We start from the raw sequence: 24,342 nt of genomic DNA on the forward strand, positions 1-24,342 counted from the left end.
AAGGGCACACTTTCATTTAATAACATGCATCACTGGACAGGACAAGGGGGGCGAAGTGATGTTTCTATTGCAGCGTTTAGCTGAAGCACACAAACACATTTCAAGACATACTCTTTAAAAGGAACAATGAAGGTACATCACAGATGGCAGTGCTTGCTGAAAACACATGGAGGTCTCCTGACATCTTTAAAATGGAAGCATGGGGGTGCTTACCGCCTTGCACAATTTAGCTAGCCTCTGAAAAAATTAAACAAGTAATGCAAGCATAAGGCAGGGTGTTGATCGTATATTTCACAGTTTAGAGAATAAATTAGCATAATGAGACGGACAATTTAAATGGAAGGGTGAATGTGTATTGTGCCATGCAGAGAACACCCTAACACGTGAACATGAGCAAACAGACCCTTTAGGCGAACAGAAGCTGCAAGAATTGGCTGCAATGAACAATTTTCTAGCTGAAGTGAAGGCGACAATAGTGAAGTGAAACACTGCTAGCGGCAGACACAAAGGAACTGTTGTAATGAGAGAAGGGTAAAAGTGGAGACCATACAGTGTCTGTGACTAAAGAGCTGACAGGAACCATGCAGCTGTGGCCGCTTATCGGCTCTCCCAGGCTCGGCGTGTGGTTGGTGCTCACTCCTTCGCCCCAATCCGAGCGAAGCTCTGAAATATTTCTGCTCTGTCCTCAGATGTTTGTAGATGTGGCTTCCTGTGTGAGGTTGCGGAGACGGCACACCGAAAACACCCATGGAGAAGGTGCTGTCAAATAAAAACTGCACCCGTAGAAACCGCGTTTAGAGACCTACAACACGTGAGACTATACTCGCAGAGACAGCGCGCCTGCAAGAGACATATAAGTGGAAACGTTGCGCAAGTGAAGAGACTGACTGCATCAGGAGAGAGACAGTGCCCACAGAGCAGAGGCTGTAAGAGCTGAGTAGAAACACTGGGCCAGTTCAAAGGTAGCGCCTGTGATAGACTCCACCAGTTGAGGCACTGTTCCGACTGGGAGTCGGCCCTAGTGGAGCCGCTGTGCCCTCGGTGAAGTTGCACCGGCAGAGAGACCGCGCCTGTCTCGACTCTCGAGACGGCAGCGGGCAGTGTGCGGAGAGAGCAAGTGACCGCAGATGGGCAAGAGGTGTTGGGCATCTGGTCTGCCAGTGGTGATGTTGTGTGTTCGTCTAATTGCGTTTTAGTCAAAGTACGCCCCTGCGTGTATTTGGTTATCATGTGTACTTAGCGATGATGTTTATGTTGCGATGGTGTGTATATTGAGATAATGGTATATATTCGCTACATCGCACGAAGGTTGTTGTGCTTGCCATGAGTGAATTGTTGGCTGTGTGCTTTATGCTAGTGTATTCATAAGGGGCAGTTTGTGTACTGGGGACTCTGCATTTTGCGGCAATGTGTCATTTTTTGTGGATATGTGTGTTTCAGGGAATTATTTGTACCTGGATTGCATGTTCCGTGTGAAATCGAGGTAGAGTTTAAATCCGTGAACTGTGCTGGGCTCCGTGTGTGTTATTAGAGTGTGTTTATGTGTGTATTGTGTAATGGTGTGTCCTGAGCTATTTTTGCACATGGGATTGGTGTTGTCATAACGTTAGTTTACGAATTGGGGCTCTATCGTATGAGGGGGATCTTTGTTTAGTGAGGCAATGTTGTGACCGACAGTGTAGATTGGTGGTAGTGAATTAATTGTAGTAGTGCACCGTGCACGGAGATCGTATGAGAATGTGGGCTTCATCTCTGCTAGGTGTGGGTTTTTTAGGGGTACTGTATGCATTACAATGTGACTTTTGGGGCAGCGTGCCTGTAAGTGGGCATCGGGTGCTGGGGTGTACAAGGCTCCTGCGCTCAGCTGGACCAGAGCAGGTGCCAGTGTCTACCCTGTATCCGATCCTTCTCTTAGAACACAGTTTGCCTGGCTGGCATGGGAGAGGGCGGTATTGGCACTGCTGCCAGTGTCTCGATGCCCATCCCTGCCAAGTTAAACCGCTCATGGTCCGAAAGTGGGGCTCGCTGGGTAGGGAGAAACCAGAGTTCCATAAGAGGAGGGGAGTAGAGGTGTGTAGAGCTGCATGCAATAAAGGTGGCAGCAGACGGTCTTGAGGGGAGAGGACTTGAGCAAGTGGACGGGGGCCTGGCGAGAGCGGGGCTTCGAGAGGACGCCGGCAGCAGAGGCTAAATGCTGGCTTTGTGCAAGTCGAGGACTGTTCATCTTGAAATGCCGCCAAGTTCTTCAATGAAGGCTTCACAAGGTCAGCACCGCGGTGACGTCACCGGTACAGTTGGAGAACCAGGGAAGCGGGCACACTGCAGCCCGGAGGTATGAGTCATGTGAGCGAGATTGAAGAATACGAACGGAAAGCCCCCACTGCAGCAGTGAAGCTGCCGCAGCGGGCGAGGTGCGGACACGGGGCCACGGCAATGAAGACGGGTCGAACGTGAGGGGAGAGAGAAGAGACGGAAGGAGGAGGCCGAGGAAGAAAAGGAAAGGGAGATAGAAAGGGAAAGAAAATGCAGCGGAGATCGAAAAAAGATTAAAAGCGCGAAATAGCATGAAGTGCGTAATTGTCGCACTAGGGAAGGACTGTTTGGAAGCCTAATGCAGACTGATAGCTTGCAGGGAGGCGTGATGACAGTGAACATAGCACCTACCCAAGCAAGAATAATCGCTCTCCGTCGGTGCGTCACCGCAGGGAATATAGACCACCTGGCCTTTCTAGTTGCCTAGCTCACAGAGTCGATGCGTTGAATGAAATAAAAAAAACAAGTCAGGTTCCGGGCCGGCAGCCAATCACAGCGCGGCCCGGGGAATGACGTCATGGGGGTGTCCCGAGCCGGCAGCCAATCACAGCGCGGCCCGGGACAAGGGGCGGGACTTAAAAAAAGAGCCAGAAACGCCGCCGAATCGCGTTTTCATGGGGAAAGCGTGATTGACAGCCAATCTCTTCCAATGGCTAGCCTCCATTTATGGAGCTAGCCAATGGAAGACAGAGGCGGGACTAAGCCCCATACTGTAGGAACATAAGATTTCTCCTGGGCGGAGCTAGTGCTCCGGCCCAGGCGAAACCTAAAAAAAGTAGGCTTGTAGTGCAATGGTAGATGCATGAAACTTCACCAAAGTATATTTTAGTGGTTCTACCCTTCAAGTGCATTCTCAAGAACTTAGGGAAACGCAGCCAAATGGAATGGGACAACCTTAACTTATTGTATAATTTGAGAACCAGGCACAAACACCACAAATCTTCACAATCTGCAAAAAGACGCAGTTCAAATAGCTTCCAGTAGAACTTTTTCTAGTGTTTTTGCGGCCTCAGTCTGGTTAGTCTGCGCTTCACATAGAGAGGTCTTCTTAAACTTATTGACCATGCATTCCTGAAAGATGCAGGGGAAGTTTAAGGCACGGTAGACGTATAATTAGGATTGCCAACATGACATTTGAAAACCATTATAGCATAGCTATAAATAATGTGATACCCAGAACTACACTAGTTAAAAAAAACCTCTAAGCATAATGCACGTCAAGCAAAACCAAAAAAGACCGGTCTGAAATGTCACTATGCAGAACACCAGCACTTACATGCAAAAAGGACATCACAACTTTGTCGAATTTGGTTTGCTTCTCTATATGATCCAAGGTTTCCTGGTGAGCAGTACTTTCCAGGTGAGCTTCAATGTCCTTTTCTTCAAATGCCCGAAATTTGCAAAAAGGAACAAGTAAACGCAATCCTGGGAGAATGGATTATGAAGTGTTACTATCAAACATTGCAATGCATCATGACATACGCTCTATAAAAGTGATCCAGATTCTAGAGTAGCTTTTATATGAATCAAAGTTTAGTCCACTGACGAAGGCGCTGGAACTCATGGGTCTCTTTCATGGCACCCAGGAAGTTACAGATCAGCTCCTTGTGGCCAGAAGTTACAAGTTGTGAAAACACGCGTTCACTAGCTACACCTTTAGTAAGTTACGTTCTAGTATATTGCCTGACCAGAGCAATTGGAGGGCAGAGCAATGGTCGCCTTTGAAGAGCAGAACAGATTAATGGGAGTGATTCACTGCACCATATACCAGCGAAGTAAAAACATCCCATAAGCCAACCTCAAAAATAGGTTATTCCAGAACCTGTTCATGGAGAAGCTCGTGAATTCTTAGCACTTATGCCATTTCAGGGTTAAAGGCAGTCGAGACCAAATGGTGAGCGTGCGCCCGGCGCACATGCACTGGCCATAATCCGCATTCCAAAGCCCTCTTGGCAGCCTTTCCTGGAGCCCCTACATAAGCCTCGCCGAAGCAATGCGCAAGCGCATTGACTCAGCGAGACATAAAAAAACACTCTTGAAGCTGTCTATCTAGAAACATACCTTTTTTGACCGCATTGCCATTTGATCCATGTTTTGTCAATTTAGGTTTTTTGCAGACAAACGCCCCTCCAACGGGTTTATTAAGCGGTTGCATCATCTTTATTTTCATCCCCCTTCCAGTAGGCCCACCAAATACCAGACTTGTCTGGTAGTCGACAACAATTCCAGGTCTCTGCATACCGCCATAATCCTGCAAATTGGTTAACATAAAATTAGCAGAGAGTATGCAGATAAGGCAAGTTACATGGTGTGCAAAAATGTGTAAACTGTTTTATAATATGGGCAGGCATAATCCAAGAACCACTGTTGGGTGGTCAAGGAATTCGTCGGCTAAGCAGCAGTTGTTGCCATTCTGGTAGGTGTGGATACTTCTTGGCTACAATTCTTAAAACTGCAGTAAGGACACTGCTGTACAGGTTTTCATTTGCATTAGTGAGCTTGAGAAATAAAGAAGATAAAATGCATATAAACGTGTGTGGTTGTGTGTGGTTGGGTCTGGTTGCGCATCTGGTTGCGCGTCTGGTTGCGCATGTGGTGTGGTTGTGTGTGTGAGAACAGGGAGTTAGAGAAGGAGGCGGAGTGAAAGAGAACAGCATATCAGCACAGGAGAAGAGCAGGGAGTTAAAAAGAAGGCGGTGGGAGAGAGCAGCAGATCAGCACGTGAGAAGAGAAGAGAACAGGGAGTTAGAGAAGGAGGCGGGGTGGAAGAGAGCAGCAGATCTGCACATGAAAAGAGAGAAGAGAACAGGGCGATAGATAAAGGGAGGTAAGGCGATAGAGTGAGGGTGATAGAGGGAGGGAGGGCGATAGATAGAGGAAAGGCGATAGAGTGAGGGCGATAGAGTAAGGAAGTGAGATAGAGGGAGGGAGGCGATAGATAGAGGGAGGGAGGGTGATAGATAGATAGAGGGAGGGTGATAGATAGAGGGAGGGCGATAGAGGGAGGGCGATAGATAGATAGATAGATAGATAGAGTAAGGGAGGGCTTAGATAGATAGAGGGCGATAGATAGAGAGTAAGAGAGGGCGATAGCGTAAGGGAGGGAATAGATAGATAGAGAGGGAGAGCGAAAGAGTAAGGGAGAGCGATAGAGAGGGAGGGCGATATATAGATTGAGAGGGAGGGCGATAGATAGATAGAGAGGGAGGTCGATAGAGTAAGGGAGGGCGATAGGAGGGAGTGAGGGCGATAGAGAGGGAGGGAGGGCAATAGAGAGGGAGGGGGGGCAATAAATAGATAGATAGAGAGGGAGGGAGGGATATAGAGTAAGGGAGGGCAATAGAGAGAGTAAGGGAGGGCGATAGAGAGAGAGGGAGGGCGATAGAGTAAGGGAGGGCGATAGATAGAGAGGGAGGGAAGGCGATAGAGTAAGGAAGGGCGATAGATAGAGAGTAAGGGAAGGCGATAGAGAGGGAGGGAGGGCGATAGAGTAAGGGAGGGCGATAGATAGAGAGGGAGGGAAGGCGATAGATAGATAGATAGATAGATAGATAGATAGATAGATAGATAGATAGAGTAGGTGAGGGCGATAGATAGATAGATAGATAGATAGATAGATAGATAGATAGATAGATAGATAGATAGAGAGATAGATAGAGAGATAGATAGAGGGAGGGAGGGCGATAGATAGAGGGCGATAGATAGATAGATAGAGGGAGGGAGGGCGATAGATAGAGGGAGGGAGAGCGAGAGATAGATAAAGAGGGAGGGTGATAGATAGATAGAGAGGGAGGGCGTTAGATAGATAGAGGGAGGGCGATAGATAGAGGGAGGGCGATAGATAGATAGAGAGGGAGGGAGGGCGATAGATAGATAGATAGATAGAGGGAGGGAGGGAGATAGAGTGAGGAAGGGAGATAGACAGAGTGAGGGATGGCGATAGATAGATAGAGTGAGGGAGGGCGATAGAGTGGGTGAGGGAGGAAGATAGATAGAGTGAGGGAGGACGATAGACAGAGTGAGGGAGGGCGATACATAGATAGAGAGGGAAGGAGGGCGATATATAGTTAGAGAGGGAGGGAGGGCGATAGATAGATAGAGAGGGAGATAGAGTAGGGGAGGGCGATAGATATAGAGAGAGGGCGACAGAGTAAGAGAGGGCGATAGATAGATAGATAAAGAGGGAGGGAGGGAGGGCGATAGAGTAAGGGAGGGCGATAGATAGAGAGATAGATAGAGAGAGTAAGGCAGGGAGATAGATAGAGAGGGAGGGCGATAGAGTAAGGGAGGGCGATAGATAGATAGAGAGGGAGGGAGAGCGATAGATAGATAGATAGATAGATAGATAGATAGATAGATAGATAGATAGATAGATAGATAGATAGATAGATAGATAGATAGATAGGGGAGGGCGATAGATATAGAGAGAGGGCGATAGAGTAAGAGAGGGCGATAGATAGATAGATAAAGAGGGAGGGAGGGAGGGCGATAGAGTAAGGGAGGGCGATAGATAGAGAGAAAGATAGAGAGAGTAAGGGAGGGAGATAGATAGAGAGGGAGGGCGATAGAGTAAGGGAGGGCGATAGATAGATAGAGAGGGAGGGAGAGCGATAGATAGATAGATAGATAGATAGATAGATAGATAGATAGATAGATAGAGAGATAGAGAGGGCGATAGATAGAGGGAGGGAGGGCGAAAGATAGACGGAGAGAGGGCGATAGATAGATAGAGGGAAGGAGATAGATAGATAGATAGATAGATAGATAGATAGATAGAGGGAGGGCGATAGATAGAGGGAGGGCGATAGAGGCAGGGCGATTGATAGATGGATAGAGAGGGAGGGCGATAGAGTAAGGGAGGTAGATAGATAGATAGATAGAGGGAGGGAGGGCGATAGATAGATAGAGGGAAGGCGATAGATAGATAGAGGGAGGGCGATAGATAGAGTAGGGGAGGGCGATAGAGAAGGAAGGAGGGAGGGCGATAGATAGATAGAGGGAGGGCGATAAATAGATAGAGTAAGGGAGGGCGATAGAGTAAGAGAGGGCGATAGATAGATAGATAGATAGATAAAGAGGGAGGGCGATAGAGTAAGGGAGTGCGATAGATAGAGTGAGGGAGGGCGATAGATAAGAGTGAGGGAGGGAGATAGATAGAGTGAGTGAGGGCGATCGATAGATAGATGGAGGGCGATAGAGTGAGGGAGGGTGATAGAGTGAGGGAGGGCGATAGATAGAGGGAGGGCGATAGAGTGAGGTAGGGCAATAGATAGAGGGAGGGTGATAGAGTGAGGGAGGGTGATAGATAGAGTGAGGGAGGGCGATAGATAGAGGGAGGGCGATAGATAGGAGGGCGATAGATAGATAGAGTGAGGGCGATAGATAGATAGAGAAGGCGTTAGATAGATAGATAGATAGATAGATAGATAGATAGATAGATAGATAGATAGATAGATAGATAGATAGATAGATAGAGAATGCGATAGAGTAAGGGAGGGCGATAGATAGAGGGAGGGGGATAGATAGAGTGAGGGAGGATGATAGAGAGTGAGGGCGATAGATAGAGGGAGGGCGATAGATAGAGGGAGGGAGGGCGATATCTAGAGGGAGGGAGGGCGATAGAGGGAGGGCGATAGATAGAGTGGGGAGGGCGATAGATAGATAGATAGATAGAGAGGGAGGGAGGACAATAGAGGGAGGGAGGGCGATAGAGTAAGGGAGGGCGATAGATAGAGAGGGAGGGCGATAGATAGAGAGGGAGGGCGATAGAGGGAGGGAAGACGATAGATAGAGGGAGGGAGGGCGATAGATAGAGGGAGGGAGGGCGATAGATAGGGAGGGAGGGCAATAGAGGGAGGGAGGGCAATAGAATAAGGGAGGGCGATAGATAGATAGAGAGGGAGGGAGGGAGGGCGATAGAGGGAGGGAGGGCGATAGATAGATAGAGAGGGAGGGAGGGCGACAGAGTAAGGGAGGGCGATAGATAGAGTAAGCTTTATTCAGCTCCTTGCCTTCTAACCAAAGAGCTGTAGCTTACGTAATATTTTTATAATGTCAATCAGTCTGCTCCTTTGAAACTTTTCCAACCAAAGATTACACTTCCCCCTAGAGACAGAGAGTTCCATATCGTTCATTTGTTTAATGTAATGTTCATGTTCTAAGAAATGATAAGAGACTTTCTGAACATTATTATCATCTGGAAATGTTGTGTCTAGCTCGAATGTTTTCTGTAAAGACTTTATTTATTTTCTACCAAAACCAAGCCAAAAAATTAACAAATGCTGTAGAACAAATAGCAATATAACATTTTCCTTTTTTTGCATGAGAAGAAGGCGCTCCATAGGGTACAGCGCTCGATAGCAGACCGGCAGCGAGCGAGCTCCAGGAGCAGCAAAGTCCCATCTTCGAAGTCGGTAATAGCGGCCCACGAGCGGCTGGGGAATCATTTCTGGTGAGCTGAATTAAAAGAGGTCGTTCTTTCCGGGTTTGTGTGAAGCGTGTCCCGATAACCAATCGAAGGCTTTTATGCGGCTGAATGGCCCGCCTCTTAGACTGTCAATCAGTACATTGTAGCATCCTGATTGCGTCTTCATGTGCTGTTACAGTAGACAGCGTGAGTCTTGCACTGATGCCGGGGAGAGTCCGAAAGTAAAGCAGGGAATTTCAGGACCTCAATTTGCAGTCTTGAGGTAAGACCCATCGGGGCCTTCATCTTTAATTCGGAAGGTTGTCTTGTTTGGAGTCGGGTCAGCAATTTGACTGTGCATGTTCCTTTTGCAACTCAATAGCTGACACCGGGGTCCTTTTCGCATGTGCCTGCTTTTGCTATTACTATTACTATTTCACACTTTGGATGTTTTCTTTTCTGTTAACCCATGCCTACAGTATTGAAAGCGACACTACACGTCCCAGTGGCAGCTATTGAGTTTGACAAGAACGAAAGAGGTGGACAAGCTCGCAAATTTATTGAGCTGAGGAGTCGGGGGTCTTGCATGGCCGTAGAGCTGAAACAGCAGAGGCGTTAAAATATTTGGCAGCATGCAAAACACGATAAAGATTTTAGGGGTTAACATTTGGTAGTGTTATTGTTGTAACCTGATATTGTTATAATGCATCCTTTCCAAAGTTCATCGGTTCCCTTCTGCTCAGCCGGTGTGTGTGTGTGATGTAATGGAATGTTGATGAGCTCATGAGCTGTCAGTGATGCCAGTGGGCTGAGCAGTGAGGATGCTGCTCCTGGTGGTGCATTTACTTATAACCTGTAACCTAGAGGTATATTCTACAATAAATCTGCACCTTTTCATCTACATGACCTGTCTACCTGCTTACAAGAGTGTATCCTGTATTGTAACAGTTTTATTGTAGTTTATTAGAGTACACCGGTGTGTTGAGTGCCATTCGTAAAAGTGGTGATTCCTAAACATGAACTTGAAGACAATCACGAAATCTCCCATGCCCGTCGATGATGACATTAGTGAAATAAGAGGCAAGTCAGTTAACCTCTTTACAAGTGCCAGTATTGTTATTATAGACCGGGTCAAAGGATTTATGTGTTACTGCAGCTGCAGTGTTCTCTTCACGTTTATGAATTTGCCACTTAATCCACCATCTGCTGTATAGTTTGCAGATCTCACTAACTCTTTTGTTTAGCTCATTCGGTTGAAAACTTACTGAACAAAAAGTTTAGTGCAGTGACAGATCTTTTGCAAGGGTTCATTGGCCATCTTCCACTTTCAAATGTTAACCTGGTATTAATGATGAGTAACTTTGCCCAGCCAGTATTAATAGTTGTTAAAATGACCAGGTAATACCTCTACAAATGTTGCCACATTATGTCTTATAATTTGCTTTACTTGCCGCATAATTTTGTCAGCCCAGCCTCATATTTTGGTCCTTTCCTGCTGCACAATTCCACTAGCGATGCAAAGTCCATGGTGCGTCATGCAGTCGGTTCCGAGGAGTTGCGAGGCTGTGATGCGGAGTCCGGCGTAAAGTCTGCTGTCAATAAGAGATATAGGGGTCTACACTGGGATGCATTGCGAAGCAGCTGTTCCAAAGCAATGAAGGGCTGCTATGTGATGTAAGTCTTTGCAACGGTTCGGATTCATGCAGCTGCGGCGATGCATTGGTTCTGCTCGGGGTTGGGACACACAGCAGAGGAGATGCTTCGGTTCCACTGGATTCACAGAGGCTGGCAGAGAATGGCAGGCCTATTTCCAAGCGTCCAGGACTGTGGTGGCACCACTTGGCAGGATAGACTCATAGATGGCAGAGTTGAGGTGCATGTGTAAGGTTCCTTGAAGCCTGCTCTGTCCCTGAGGCTTCAGAGTAGGAAGCCAGCCAACTAGCTATTGGAGTCTCTCTGTGTTCAAGAGATGCATGCCCAGTTCTTCTCACTCAGGCAAGAGAACAGCAGGCCAGCACGACATGGCCGTCAATATTTTTTGGCTTTTTTTTGCGCTGAGGTGAGCGGTTGCTGTCAACAGAGTGAACTGGAGGCATTCCGAGTAGGTTGCCATGTTCGGGACCAATCTGTGAACCATTATCATGTGAGGTTTATACTTGGTGATTTTTCTTCGATGTCGTGAGCTTACTAGCTCTTACCTTTCGACTGCTGTTTTTTCAACTTACACCGCGATACATTGTCAAGAGAGGCATTGACCTTGGGACGTTTTCTCCACACCGTGGGCCTACTAACTCTCTTGTGTTGATGTCCAGTTCTCTCATCTATTAGAAACACAGGAGTTTGAACAACTATATCTATGCACTGTGCGCTATCCTGAGAAGCTAAAGAAGCTTCACCATTTCGCAATTGTTATACAACGTAGTTTTTTTGAGCCTTGAAAAAGTCGTTTCAAGGCGAAACACGTGTCGGCTGTTCTTTTGTTGTTTCTATTTGTCAACAGTGGTGAAGATCTGCGATCAGAATAAACTTCTTGTTGTTCATATCATTAGAGTTGTGCTATTGTTGCTAAAGTAAATTCTGACCTATTAGGGTCAGTTCTGTAACTTTGTTTTGTTGTGCTCTGTCAACCAATATATTGTCTTGTATATATGGAGGGTTTCCTTTATATAAAGTAGCATTGTGGATGGCACAGTGTTTGACATTGATCACGTTGGAGAATATCCTGTTCGTTTCATAACTTTGTGAAAAACAAATACAGAGGTGCTGGCTGCCATCAATTGTTTCTTCAGCACAGCAGGGCAACCGTTTTATAATCAGCAATCCAGCAGACTGGCAGTCCTTTCAGCAGACCAACAGTAATTCTACCTGGCAGAGTATCTACCAGTCCAGAAGTGTACTAAAGGTCCAATATTCAGCCTTTGTGTAGAGGTAGGACACAGCTTGTTCAAGAACAAGTAGGACTGTGCTTAGCTCCGTTCTCCCATCCTTCCAGTGATGGCCTATCCATACACACCTAAGCTAGCTATTGTGTGTTGCTGACTAGGAGGAATACACAAAGCCCAACTATCTGCTACACACATTTATGTGACCCAGGGACAGGCTACAGGCACTAAATAGCTAAGGCAGGAAAATGGCAACTTTCTAAAAGTGGCATTTTCCAATTGTAATTTTAAAAATCCAGCTTCACCACAAAATAGGATTTTTCATTACAATTGCAAAGACACCAAACATAGACTGGGTACCTGTACCTTTTTGGAAATAACAGCTTGTTAAATTTATTTGGGTTACTCCAAAGCTAGTCTATGGACTAGGTAGGCCTTGCAGTAGTTAAAAATGTATTGAAGGGTTTTTCACTACCAGGACATTCAAAACTTAAAAGTATACGTCCAACTGCCAGTAGGGTTTTCCAGGGCCTACCCTGGGGGTGACTTCCATGAACTTAAAAAGAAGGTTTTGGCCTGGCAAATGGTTTATTTTGTCAGGTCAAAATGGCAGTTTAAAACTGCATACACATGTTGTAATGGCAGGCCTGAAACATGTTTAAAGGGCTACTTAACTGGGTGACGGAATCAGTGCTGCAGGCACTCTAGTAGTATTAAATTTATAGGTCCTGGGCACACGTAGTGCCACTTTTCTAGGGACTTAAAAATACATAAAATCAGTCAATTTTATACAAGCCAATGTTACCATGTTAAAGGAGTGTGCACATGCATTTAGCATTGGTCAGTAGTGGTAAAGTGTGCAGAGTCCTAAGACCAGCAAAACAAGATCAGCCAAGAAAAAGAAGGTGGAAGGCAAAATGTTTGGGGTAAGACCAACCTGAGGTTGACCTGCCTAACATATCTCTTAATAGAGATGTTCTCTGCTGCAATTAAACACTGCTCCTAGTGTGCCGTCTGCTATTGGTCATATGATGAGTCTCTATTCTGGTCCAAAGAATCTTCACTGAATGTGGGACATATACAATGAAAGTATGGCCCATCGCTATTCCTTCACTCTGTTCAGGGGCAATGCAAATAGCTGGAACCGATTTCAGACCGGAAAACTTGCATCTATTGGGTCCAGTACAGCTGACAAGTAACCCACCGGGCACATCCACCCACCATGTCTCTGGGTTAGGACTTATAAGTGCACATCTTCCCGTCTCATGGCAAAGCAAGAAAAAGTTGTATAATTATCACGCATTCCTGGTGCTATTGTATGACAGAAACTCTCTCTCAGTTATTCAAAGGCATCAAAGGGTTCTTTGTCAAAAGGTACCGGATCTTGTATGTCACTGGATGTCACCCTTACCAAAGATTTCACAATCAAAGAAAATTTTGCAATCCACTAACAGCAGTAACCAACAATACCAAGAAACATCCAAACCTCCCTCTGGGTGGGTGGTGGGCTCATTTTCAGAACTGCAGAAACACGTTCTTTTGAAACTTTCCAGACACCTTTTTCAATACGGTGTCCAAGATAGGTTACTTCTTTTTTTATAATACTGCATTTCAGTTGGAGAAACCTTATGTCCATTCTCAGATGATTTTGCAAGGCAATTGTGTTAAGGTTACAGTCCTCTTTCGTCTTTGATGCGATCAGTAAGTCGTCAATCTAGTGCAGTAAGACTGAATTGCAGGGCAACCTCAAGATTCTAGATCTTTCTTAGATTTGACTAAACATCTAAGGACTTTCCTTATACAATTGCAGGATTTAACACCACAAAATAACTTTATTTGAAAATTGGAGTGCAAGAGGAACTGGCTATCCTCGAGGAATTGAGTACAACGCTTCACATTTGTCAATTACTGTATACATTATGCATCTGATCGACTTTGAAATAAAATCACTGCTGGATTCGGTACCACTGGACAACTTCTAACAACAATTTTATTAATCTTTCTCAAATCCTAGACAGGGTACCATTTTCCTTTAAGTTTCTTTATTCCCATCCTGGGAGAGTTACAAGAACTACCATGTACCTCCCGCAGAATTCCCTGCTCAATAATTTTTTCAATCACTTGTTTGATTCCCTCTTATACTTCTTTAGAGGGTCTGTACTGTCTATTTCTTGGGAATACTGCATCTGTTTTCACTTTCATTTTAACTGGCTCTGCTCTTTCAGGGGTGTGGAATTTAATAAAATATCTACTTGTCCATGGGGCAGGTTGCTTCATAAATCTATTTGTCCTGTAACAAAATCCACTTGTCCCTTTGTGCCACGTAATGCTGCGACAAATTACGGCAGCAATCTCATTATATAAGAGTTCTGAAATAGCCTCTCTCTAATTATGACAGGGCTCGTACCATAGTAGGGTTTAAATACTAGCAATTCCTTTATTTTGCTACATTTCTGCAGGTCTACATACAGGGGCTGAAGGTAGCGGTAAGCAATACTTCAAGGGTTGTAAAGCCCTTTTGAGTATGTCCAAACCTTCTAACTTGCAAGTTTTAAGGGGTTTCAGCAACTCCTTCTAATCTTTTCCCACACTGAAAAAGGTTGGACATTTACTCCTGACAGTGGGTTAGGAAAAAAGTGGTTGGAGGAAAAGTGAACATTCAGATTTTCACATGAGCAAATCTACGCATGCACATTTGCTCATGCTAAAATGCAGTTCACAAATGTTTTCTAGAAGTACTATTTCTAGGCCTACTTCTGTAAATTCTTGTGAATTCACGGAAGCTGTATATATTCACTTAATACAAGGATATATACCATGGATGCACTTTTGAGACTTTCTTGAATACTTGGGCCTCAAATTAGTTAACTGTGAAAAATTTCTCTCTCTCTTTCTCTCTTTCCCTCTTTCTTTCTTTCTTTCTTTCTTTCTTTCTTTCTTTCTTTCTTTCTTTCTTTCTTTCTTTCTCTCGGTCAATCAGCTGGCTTCACTGTGAGTGTCACTATTCTGCTCTTTTACAAGGAGCATATTGGCACACAAGGTAGTTTAGTTTAGTGCCCGGAACTGCTGTGGCAATGTGTGCTTTTTAAGACCAAAAACACTTTTTTGCTTTTGCCAATGCTTGTTAGAATGGTGAGGGCGCAGTATCTCCCACACCGATAAACTTTTACAAAAACCACGCCGAAACAAGTCACGCATTGACAAAACCAAAAGGCTGATCACCAATTTCAGACCTACTGGCTTTGCCAATGCTTGTTTATTTTTGTTTCCCATAATCGTATTTAAACTGGTTACACTGATTTTTCCATTATGAATAGTTTTGGAGAATACTAGCCTGCATCAACACGTTACTAAATGATGCTGCAAAGAAATGGTACCTGAAATTTTACAGTAGTTTAGCTAAATTATTTTTTTCCTGCTTTTATTGTTTTGTCGAACGCAAAAAGAACAATTGATGGACAGAATGCAGAACAATCTCATACATTCACCCCAGTACAGAAATCTGGGCCTAAATCCATCGTTTTTTTGCTCGCCATGCCATTCTAGTTTGGACCCAGCCATATATAAATCAGTCTTGACCCTGCACCCAATGGGAACAGTCCAGCCCGAACTGCCAGGCCCTCCCTGGACTAGAAACAAGCATCCTAGGTCCGGTTTCGGGCTTTCAGCCCTCATCAGCCAGGATAGCTTGACTCTAGTGGCACGAAGAGCACGGGACCCACGTCTGGGCATACCCGTCCCACTCGGGGTGACAAATGCAAAATGAACAATTGATGGACAGAATGCAGAAAAATGTCATACATTCACCATTCATTGCTTTATCAACATTTTATTTTGAAAGCAAAGAAGCATCAATCCTGCTTTCAAGCTTCTGCAAATATTTGCATCAAACCAAAGAGCATTCTGGGAGCCTTATACATAGCCTCATATTGCTAAACTTTGAAAAAGTGTGTACACATTTTTATACTTGAACCACTGTCAGTAGTGCAGTCAGAGCTTACATTTACTTAGAGCACTCACCCTAATAATAAAGGCTTTCAATTAATGAACTATAAATACAAGTTTGAACAGCATTAACACATGGACAAACAGATTATTTTAACTGCAGACAGTGCCCTACCCTGATCCATAATGTGGTACTTCAAACTCGCAGCCAAAGGGTTTGTGCTGCAGGGGTTGGGCCTACTTGTCCCAAGGACAAAATACACTTGAAAACCTGTTGCCCTTGACCCCAAACAACATGTCCTAGGCGTATAGGAATTCCACATCCCTGTCTTTTAATCAGCACTATCTCTTTTCCAGAAAAATCCCATATCTCGTCTTTGACATAAATCCTAAGGCAGGTATTCTTTTATTAAAGTAGGAGACCAATAAACTCTCAAATGTTGTGAGTTTATTTTAAACACTGAATCCTCATCTTGTCTCAATCGCAGCACCATTCGGTGTGCAGTAAAACACATCATTCATTTTACAGAGCAAATCCCTCCCCAACAAATTCACAGGACTCGAATCACACACAATGAACTCGTACTTATTATCCATTTGACCAATTTTAACTGGGACATCTGCTATAACCTGATTAACTTGGACTTCCTTTTCCGAAAGGAGTAGGTTTGGGACTTCCACAGACCGAACTGTAGAAAAGGTAGTCTCTGTATAAATTAAAAGTGAAATGGGATGGCCATTGACTTCTCCATGAACATATTGTCCACTTTCGTTTACCTCTAGGACTGCTCTAAGTATGCAATCCTCATCCCCTCTCAGACACCATTATTGTGATATGCTTCCTGCCATATCATCACTCAGTACCAATGGAGTCCCCTGGTCCTCCTGTTTCTCATGTTTTTCTGCATTACTCGGGCTAAAGGCATCAACATCCGAAAATATTTTTGATTCGGTATACTCTAAGAATGAAAAATGACCTAATAATCATGACGAAAGGACGCGGAGACGAGGATTATGCTTTACTATATTTATTCCTTTTGCCAGCAGATTTCAACGTTAAATCAAAAACTAACATTTCCATAAGTCATATAGTACAGATAATCCACAATCCACCAATAGGCAGTCCTCGTAGACCACAAGGGCGTGTGCTTCCTGCATGACTTCCTCTTTCTGGACAGCAACTGTTTTATCCTCGAGCCCTGTTAGTCCGTCTTGTTACCCTCCGAACCTGAAAGAAGTGGAGAAACAACCAATGACTCTAACTTCAGGCAAAACCCGTAGGAACACACAGCAAACAAGATGCAATATTATCAGAGTATGATCATTAATAGAGACGTACTTTAAACGTCCCACCTTATGGACCCTAAACTAGAGCTAGGTAATAGTCAAAATCACGTACCTATACCATATGACCGATTACCACTTTTGGGTCATAATTCCTCTGTTCCGGGTTGGGATCAGGTCTCTAGTAGCCTCTTGCAGGAATAATCCTCGCCTCCGCGTCCTTAATGGAATTGAAACTTTCCATCATGATTACTAGGACATTTTTCATTCCATGTCAGTACCGGGGGCGACGATTATGCTCGTTCAAAGCTTATCTACCAGTAATGAAGCCATGTCCACAACTGGCTTAAAGTAAAATCTCTTGAACATAGAGTCTGATGACCAGCCTGCAGCGTTTATGATGTCTTCTAACCTGGCCCCCAGAGAGTAAGCCTTTGAAGCCATAGTTCCCCTCACTGAATGCGCACCAAACTGCGAGATGTTTATACCCGCTTCTTGCATCACCCATCTGATCCAACGGACTATGGTTGGTGGTGAGACCCCATTGAAAGGCTTCCTTCGAGAGATCATCAACTTTCTTCCCCTGGTGGACAGGTCTCCTCCATCATACTCTCATAATCCTTGAGTCAGCAAACCACACACAGCTTAGGGGAATTGTCAAAGGCTGGATAGGACATTATCCTGGAGTCCGCCTTGCTTCTATGAACAATATGGAATTTAACCCCCCTGAGGTGTGAAAACCCTTCCCTAAATGTTTAGGGCTCTAAGATCTGATACTCTTCGACTTGACACCAGGGACAAAAGCATAGCAAGTTTAGCTGACAGGTCTTTACGAGACAAATATTTGTTGGGCTACCAAGATTGGAACAGGTGTAAAACCTTATTGACGTCCCATAATGACATGTACCTAGGCTCCCGAGGAAGGGTGAGGCCAATTTCTCTCATCAACTTACAAATGAGCTGATGCTCCCCGACCAGAGCTCCTTGAACCGGCGCATGGCCCGCTGATATTGCCGACCTAATGGATAGTGCAGTACGCTAGATCCTGAGCTGCTAAAGACGCCAAGAAATTCATAATGCCTACCAGTTTTCTCACCATGGGATCTTGGTCATTCCAAACAGACCAATTGTCCCATCTGGTACATGCCGATCTGTAGCGCTTGCTTGTGCTGTCCGCCCAAGCTGCTCCCAGTAACCTCCTGAGCATCGCTCGATAGGCCTGAGATGTCTGAAATCCTCTAAGCCACCAAGGGCATTCTCCCTTGCTGGACTAGCGGGTGGGGATTACCCTGGGGATCCCTCAGAATTAATGGATCCCAGGGTAGTAGGATTGGCGAATCCCCGGAAAGTTCCAGAAGAACTGGAAACCACACTTGAGACCTCCCAATAAGGCGTGATCAGCACCACTTTTGCCTGCTGTTTGCGGACTTGTGCTGTGACTCTCATTATCATCGCGAACGGGGGAAAAATGTATCCCGTCTCCCTGGCCCAATCCTGGAGAAAAGCTTTGGTCGTTGCTGCGAGAGGGTCTGGTTTCCAACTGAAGAATCATGGTAGTTGGTGACTGGACGCAAAGAGGTCTATGGAAAAAGGGCTCCACAAATTGTGGAGTCTCTGAAAGAATGGTGGTTGAAGTTGCCACAGGCTGATGTCCGAACATCTCCTGGAGCACCAGTCGCTGTCACGTTGTAGGCACCTGGGAGATACTCTGCCGTCACCGAAATGTTGTGGGAGAGACCGAACGTCCAGAGATCCTTGGCCAGGTCGGCCAGGGCCTTTGACTTCGTTCCCCCTAGATGATTGATGTAACGGACTGCTGAGGCATTGTCCATCTTCAAAAAGGACATTGCAAGAAACTTTGTCTTTCGTCTAACTCTGTACGGTGAAGGAACCCGCCATCAGCTCTGGGCAATTGATGTGGAGCTGTCTTTCCTCGGCGGACCACTTTCCTCTTGTAAAGGAATCGTCACATTGAGTACCCTAACCTGATTTGCTGGCGTTGGACTCTATGACTAAGTCTGGATCGCACCCGAAGATGTCCAAATCCAGGCCTCCATATGATCCAGCCACTGCCTGATCTCCATGCACACTGCACCTGGTCGGAATACTGAAGCCCTCTGCGAAGATAAGAGGCTTTCAGGCGCTGCAAGGCTTTGTAATGGAGCGGCCCAGGGAAGATCGCCTGAATTGACGAGGCTAGCAGGCCTACCAACCGAGCTCCCTGCCTCAAGGAGGTGGAGGAACGCGCTAGCATTCGCTTGAGTTCTCTGCGAATATTGGTCAATTCCTTGCCGGGAGGCTTAAGGTGCTGTTCACCAAGTCTATGACAAAACCCAGGAAAGTCACCTGCCTGTAGGGTATCAGCAGCGACTTCTTGGCTTTGATCATGAACCCTAAGTTCTGGAGAAGATCTACCATCTCCTGCAACAATTGTGAGAGGCGGTGCGGACATTGCTCCTGGAGCAAAATGTTGTCCAGGTAAATGATGAGGCGGGAGCATATGTCCCTGAGAGTTTCCACCACCGGTTTTAGAACTTTGGTGAAGCACCACAGAGCCGAAGAAAGACCGAAAGGGAGAGACGCAAACTCGTACACCTGATCCTTCTACCTTAACTACAAAAAACGACGGTGCTGGGCAAAAATAGGAACCACCAAATCGGCGGCTTTCAAGTACAAGCGTGCCATGCAATCGCCAGTTTAGAGGAGATCCCACAGAAGATGAATGCCCTCCATTTTGAAGTGGCGGTAGATCAACCACTGATTAAACCTTCTTAGGTTTATTACCGGTCTATGGCCTCCATCTGTTTTGTCTACCCAAAAAATATTGCTGAGTAACCCTCTGGGATGGAGACGTGCTGGTACATTCGCTCCTTTTTGCAGCAGATCTGCCTATTCCCGATCTATAAGGGTGAACTGATCTTGTGCAAAAACCAGCCGTTTGGGGCACGCAACTTGTACAGGAGAGTTCTGGAATTCTATCTGAAACCCTTGTATGGTCTGCAACACCCATACTTCGAAGGTAATAGTCCTCCTGTTGCTTTCGAAACCAGCCAACCTGCTGCCCACCTTTAAATGGGGAAAGGAGGAAAGACTCACCTGGTGTGGCCTGGGATTGGCCCCTGGCTGCTCCTCTGGCAGCGTGACCTCTGTAACTTCTTCTCGATTGGAAGAACTCTTGTCTGCCTGGATCTCGTTTTTTTTTTTTGCCGCCTCGTTGAGAGCCTAGGGTATAGAAGCGGCTGACCAAGCGCCCTCTACCACTGCTGGCCCAACAATAATTGTAGGATTAAAAACTTTTTAAATAGAGGCTTGCGCCTTATCCAAGGATGGAAAGATGGCTACAAACTTGGGTAGCTCTTTAATGAACAGGTCCCCGAAGAGCCCGCCCTGTGCCACCATGCCCGTTTCGGAGCAAACCAAATCTCCTAGTTTGGGATCGACTTTCAATAGAAAAGAGCATCTCCTCTCAATAGAGAGGGCGCAATTATCGTTATTGCACGTTGTGCCCAGTTAGAAACTCTTTCAAGAGAAAGGGGGGTGCCTACCAGTTTGGCCTCCTCTGCCAACTATAGTATCTTCGTAATGGGGCATGATGTATCCAATAGCTTATCCTGACTGGATTTCCTTATCGGCGAATCCTACCGCCGCAGGGAGAAGGAGTCTTGCCGCTGCCTCCATCGTGGTCTTCATCCAGTTCGGACCTTCGGGTCGTTTCAGGCTCGCTGCGTTCTTGTTTCAACTTTGCCTAAAGTTCGTGCTCATCGATGCTGCTTCTACCGCTTATAGAGGACATTATCCGACCATACTACTGAGGTCCACCGAAATATTGATTCCTGGCCCCTCTATTAGTATTTTCACCTATTTGGAGAGTTTTTTATCAGGCTCTTTTGGAACCCTTTAAAATACAATTGGCTGGTCTATTTTGCTCCCCTGACCCACAGTGGTACCTCAGCTCCCTCCCTGAACCTCGCCTGGACTTTCTACAGGCTCCTTGAATTGTGATGCTCCGAATTTTCGACCGTCTAGTGAGCGCATGCACTGACTGGATTCCTTTTATACTTGTGGTTGCCAATTACTTGCTATTCCTCTGAAACATTTCTGTGGTTCCGTTTTTGAGGGCCCATAGAATACCCACCCTCAGCCTTGCTGCTACTAGGACCGCTCCTCAGGACCTTGTGTCAGACGTCATTTACTGTGTCTGCCTGTTTTCTATCCCAAGTGCGCCCTGATGAAGGAAGCCTGTATTGGCACTTGTCCGAAACGCGCGTCGGCGCTTCTGTGTGTGGTGATATGTATGTGAATGCTTGTGTATGAATTTGATTGTACAAAAGGTGTGTTTGAGTGTATGAGTGAATGTACTTTGTGCCTTTTTTGAATTATCCTTGCGTGTCCTAGTTTTTACATTGTATTTGTGTTTATGATTATGTAAAGTCTCTCAGATACCATTTTACTGTCTAAATGAAATTATTCTTCTATGAAAACAATGTATATATATAAAAAATTAAAATTAAAAATTTCTTTGAATAAATAAATCCTCCTTGTGGTTGTGTGGGTTAGCTGATTGTGCGATTAGAACTTTGTTCTTTTGGTATTTAGGGAACACCCATTTCCATGGTTTTTTTTTTCTCTACCGTTTCGGAGCAAACCAAATCTCCTAGTTTGGGATCGACTTTCAATAGAAAAGAGCATCTCCTCTCAATAGAGAGGGCGCAATTATCGTTATTGCACGTTGTGCCCAGTTAGAAACTCTTTCAAGAGAAAGGGGGGTGCCTACCAGTTTGGCCTCCTCTGCCAACTATAGTATCTTCGTAATGGGGCATGAGGTATCCAATAGCTTATCCTGACTGGATTTCCATGAAAGATCAATCCCTTTCTTTGGGTCTCGTATATATTTCTGTAGAAACGTAGCAATCTTAGGGTCCACCTCTGGTGTTAGCGCCACCTTACCCGGTAGGGCGGGGCGTGGGCACTCTGCCTTGAGATGGACTCATACCTCCTTCTCTAGAGGCTTGCGTAAGCACCCGGCTACAAACACAGAGGCCTTGGGAGAGAGTGCCCACTCCAAGGACCAAGGGTGAACCAGGTCCTCCGGAACTAGCAAGTCAGAAAGTTCCTTTGGCTGCTTGGGGTCCAAAGAGGGCGACACCACAGGGCGTCATGGTCTGGAGGGACCTGCCTCATCTGCTAATTCCCCCAAGGAATCCTCCGCTCTCCTCTTGTGCAGAAGGGACTTTGGGGGTCTTAGGGGTAGTATCTTGTATCCCCACATCTGGTCGGGCTAGGAAAGCTTGTTTCAAGCGCTCAAACGCTCCCCATATCTAAGCCTGCCGTGCTTTTTCGCTTCTGGGCATGTTGAGGTTGACCTGCATGGCAAGCATAAGCTATTTGCATTATGCGACGTTCGAACGGTTCCATGGCTGCTGCCACTGCTTGGAGGATGGAAGCATCTACTGCGTCGCAAAACTCCTCATCAAGGGAAAGAACCTGCTGTTGGAATATACAGCGCAAAGCTTGAGGCTAGGTTTTGACATTACTAAAATTACTGACTGTACGTGCTGGGCGCGCTAGCCGAAATCCCAAAGAAGCCGCTAGAGGCGACTCACCCTTACTTGAATCGGGTGTGTTAACACTTGGGCCCACCCCGTCAGCCTTGTGAGGAGAAAAATGAACACATACTCCTTTGTGGTGTTCAGAATACAGATCCGCGGAGCGGGTGTCATGCGAGGCACAGAACAAATACCAACCTGCAAGTTGCGGGCATCAGGGCTTCCAGGCGGCTCCGGCAATGTGAGCGGTTGCGGCGCTGTGTCCGTTCGCTTGTTGATCTCCACAGCCAGCGTGCCTCAGATCAACAAGACACACAGACACATGCCATCCCACCTGCGCACTGCACTGTTGCCCATACTGAAGTGACGCGGTGCTGCGAGCGGAGCAAGCGAACCCGCTCCCGCGGTCCCAACCTGATTTCACACACAACAATCCACTATAAACAATTAATAGAGTATTACCCTAAATAAAGGAATATGCTCAATACAAACAGTAAATTCCCTGACACGATGGAAGCGAGAGGGAACGGGTACTTATTTGCTGGAAGCAGAAGAAAGAGGAAGTCTCGCAGGAAGCACACGCCATTGGGGTCTACAAGGACTGCCTATTTGTGGATTGTGGATGACGTACTATATGACTTATGGGAATGTTAGTTTTATGATTAAAGTTGAAACCTTCTGGAAAAAGGAATAAAGAAAGTATAGCAAAATCCTCGCCTCCGGTCGTGATATAGAATTTGACATATTCGAGACTATCACATTTCTCTCCATTTGTGGAACAGTTTCTCCCTAAATCCTATTCGGATTCTGATGGCACACCCTCTTCCAGTGCCGATCTTCCCACAAAATTGACATGCAACGTTTCTCTTTATCATTTCGACATTCACATTCATGCCATCATTGTGCATCATATTTCTTTCACAACCTTACATTTGCATCATTCCATTTCCCATGTGTACACCTTGAATTTGATTAATTTCCGGCTGAACAAAATTCATATTTAACCCCATTTCTTTTCGGGATCTTTCTCTAATTTCTTTGGCTGGGCAATCATCAATTTCTCTTTAATCTTTTTCTGCTTCACCTTAATATATTCTTTACTATGTTTCACCTGCAAACAAATTGCATCCATGCTTTTTGTCTGCCAACACAGTTTACGCTGGTGAATGTGAGTGCTAAGGTCTCTCCTCAAACCCTCCGCGAAAGCAGATACAAAATCACTGACAACATCTTTCTCTGGATCATTGACTCAGCTGTGTTCCTTGAAAATCTGCATGATCCAGTCGTAAAAAGCATGCACTGACTTTTTTGGCTTCTGGGAAGTTTCTGAATTTTTACCCAATATATGAGCACTTGTTTGTTCAAATATTGAGTTACCTGCTACATCTACCGAAGGAGTATTTTTTGTAGGAATCCTAACTGGTTCCATCGTCGGTCAAGCAACTAGAGCCTTCCACGCTGTCCACAAATCACTAGGAGCCACATTCTCAAGCAGCTAATTTAAATCAGTTCACAACATCTGGGAAATATTTGTCAATCTATACAACTTTTCATACCACATTCCTGGTTCCTCCTGCAATTTTGGAATGTTTATAGTAAATGCGTTCAAATCAGCTTGTGTCCATGGCACATGCACCAAATTCAGTCCATGAACTTCCCTTAAAGAAAACTCCAACATTATTCCTGTCCCTGCTGCTGAGTCACTTACAGCACCTCTTGTCCTGCCTTCAGTCCTTTCCACTTTATTTTTACTTGCGTTTCTCATTATTTTCACTTAAAATGGTCTCAAAATCCCAAAAGCACTAGCAAACAACCACCAATCCCATTGCAGCTCTGTCAAAGGTCAACATGTCACAGCGCAGCTGTGTCCGCAACCAACCAATGACAGCGCAGCTTAGTTCGTTAGGTCTCATCAATTCCAGGACAGCTCAATGGCCGAGGTACGAATCACAGAACAACTTCTCTA

At 45.5% G+C, this 24,342-nt stretch overlaps 1 protein-coding gene and 1 pseudogene across 1 annotated transcript in view; one reads left to right on the forward strand and one right to left on the reverse strand.

The window, feature by feature from the left end:
- The window catches only part of LOC147689755 (DBIRD complex subunit ZNF326-like), a 37,276-nt pseudogene that overhangs the window by 11,955 nt on the left and 979 nt on the right, over positions 1-24,342 (reverse strand).
- Positions 8,891-24,342, forward strand: part of RPAP1 (RNA polymerase II associated protein 1) — a 296,667-nt gene continuing 281,215 nt past the window's right edge. The window contains exon 1 of the mRNA XM_086937236.1: positions 8,891-9,002. The gene's annotated coding sequence lies outside the window, so the exon portion shown is untranslated. The remainder of the gene's footprint in view (positions 9,003-24,342) is intronic.

This window comes from Lissotriton vulgaris, chromosome 9, assembly GCF_964263255.1.
Source record: "Lissotriton vulgaris chromosome 9, aLisVul1.2, whole genome shotgun sequence".
Taxonomy (NCBI): domain Eukaryota; kingdom Metazoa; phylum Chordata; class Amphibia; order Caudata; family Salamandridae; genus Lissotriton; species Lissotriton vulgaris.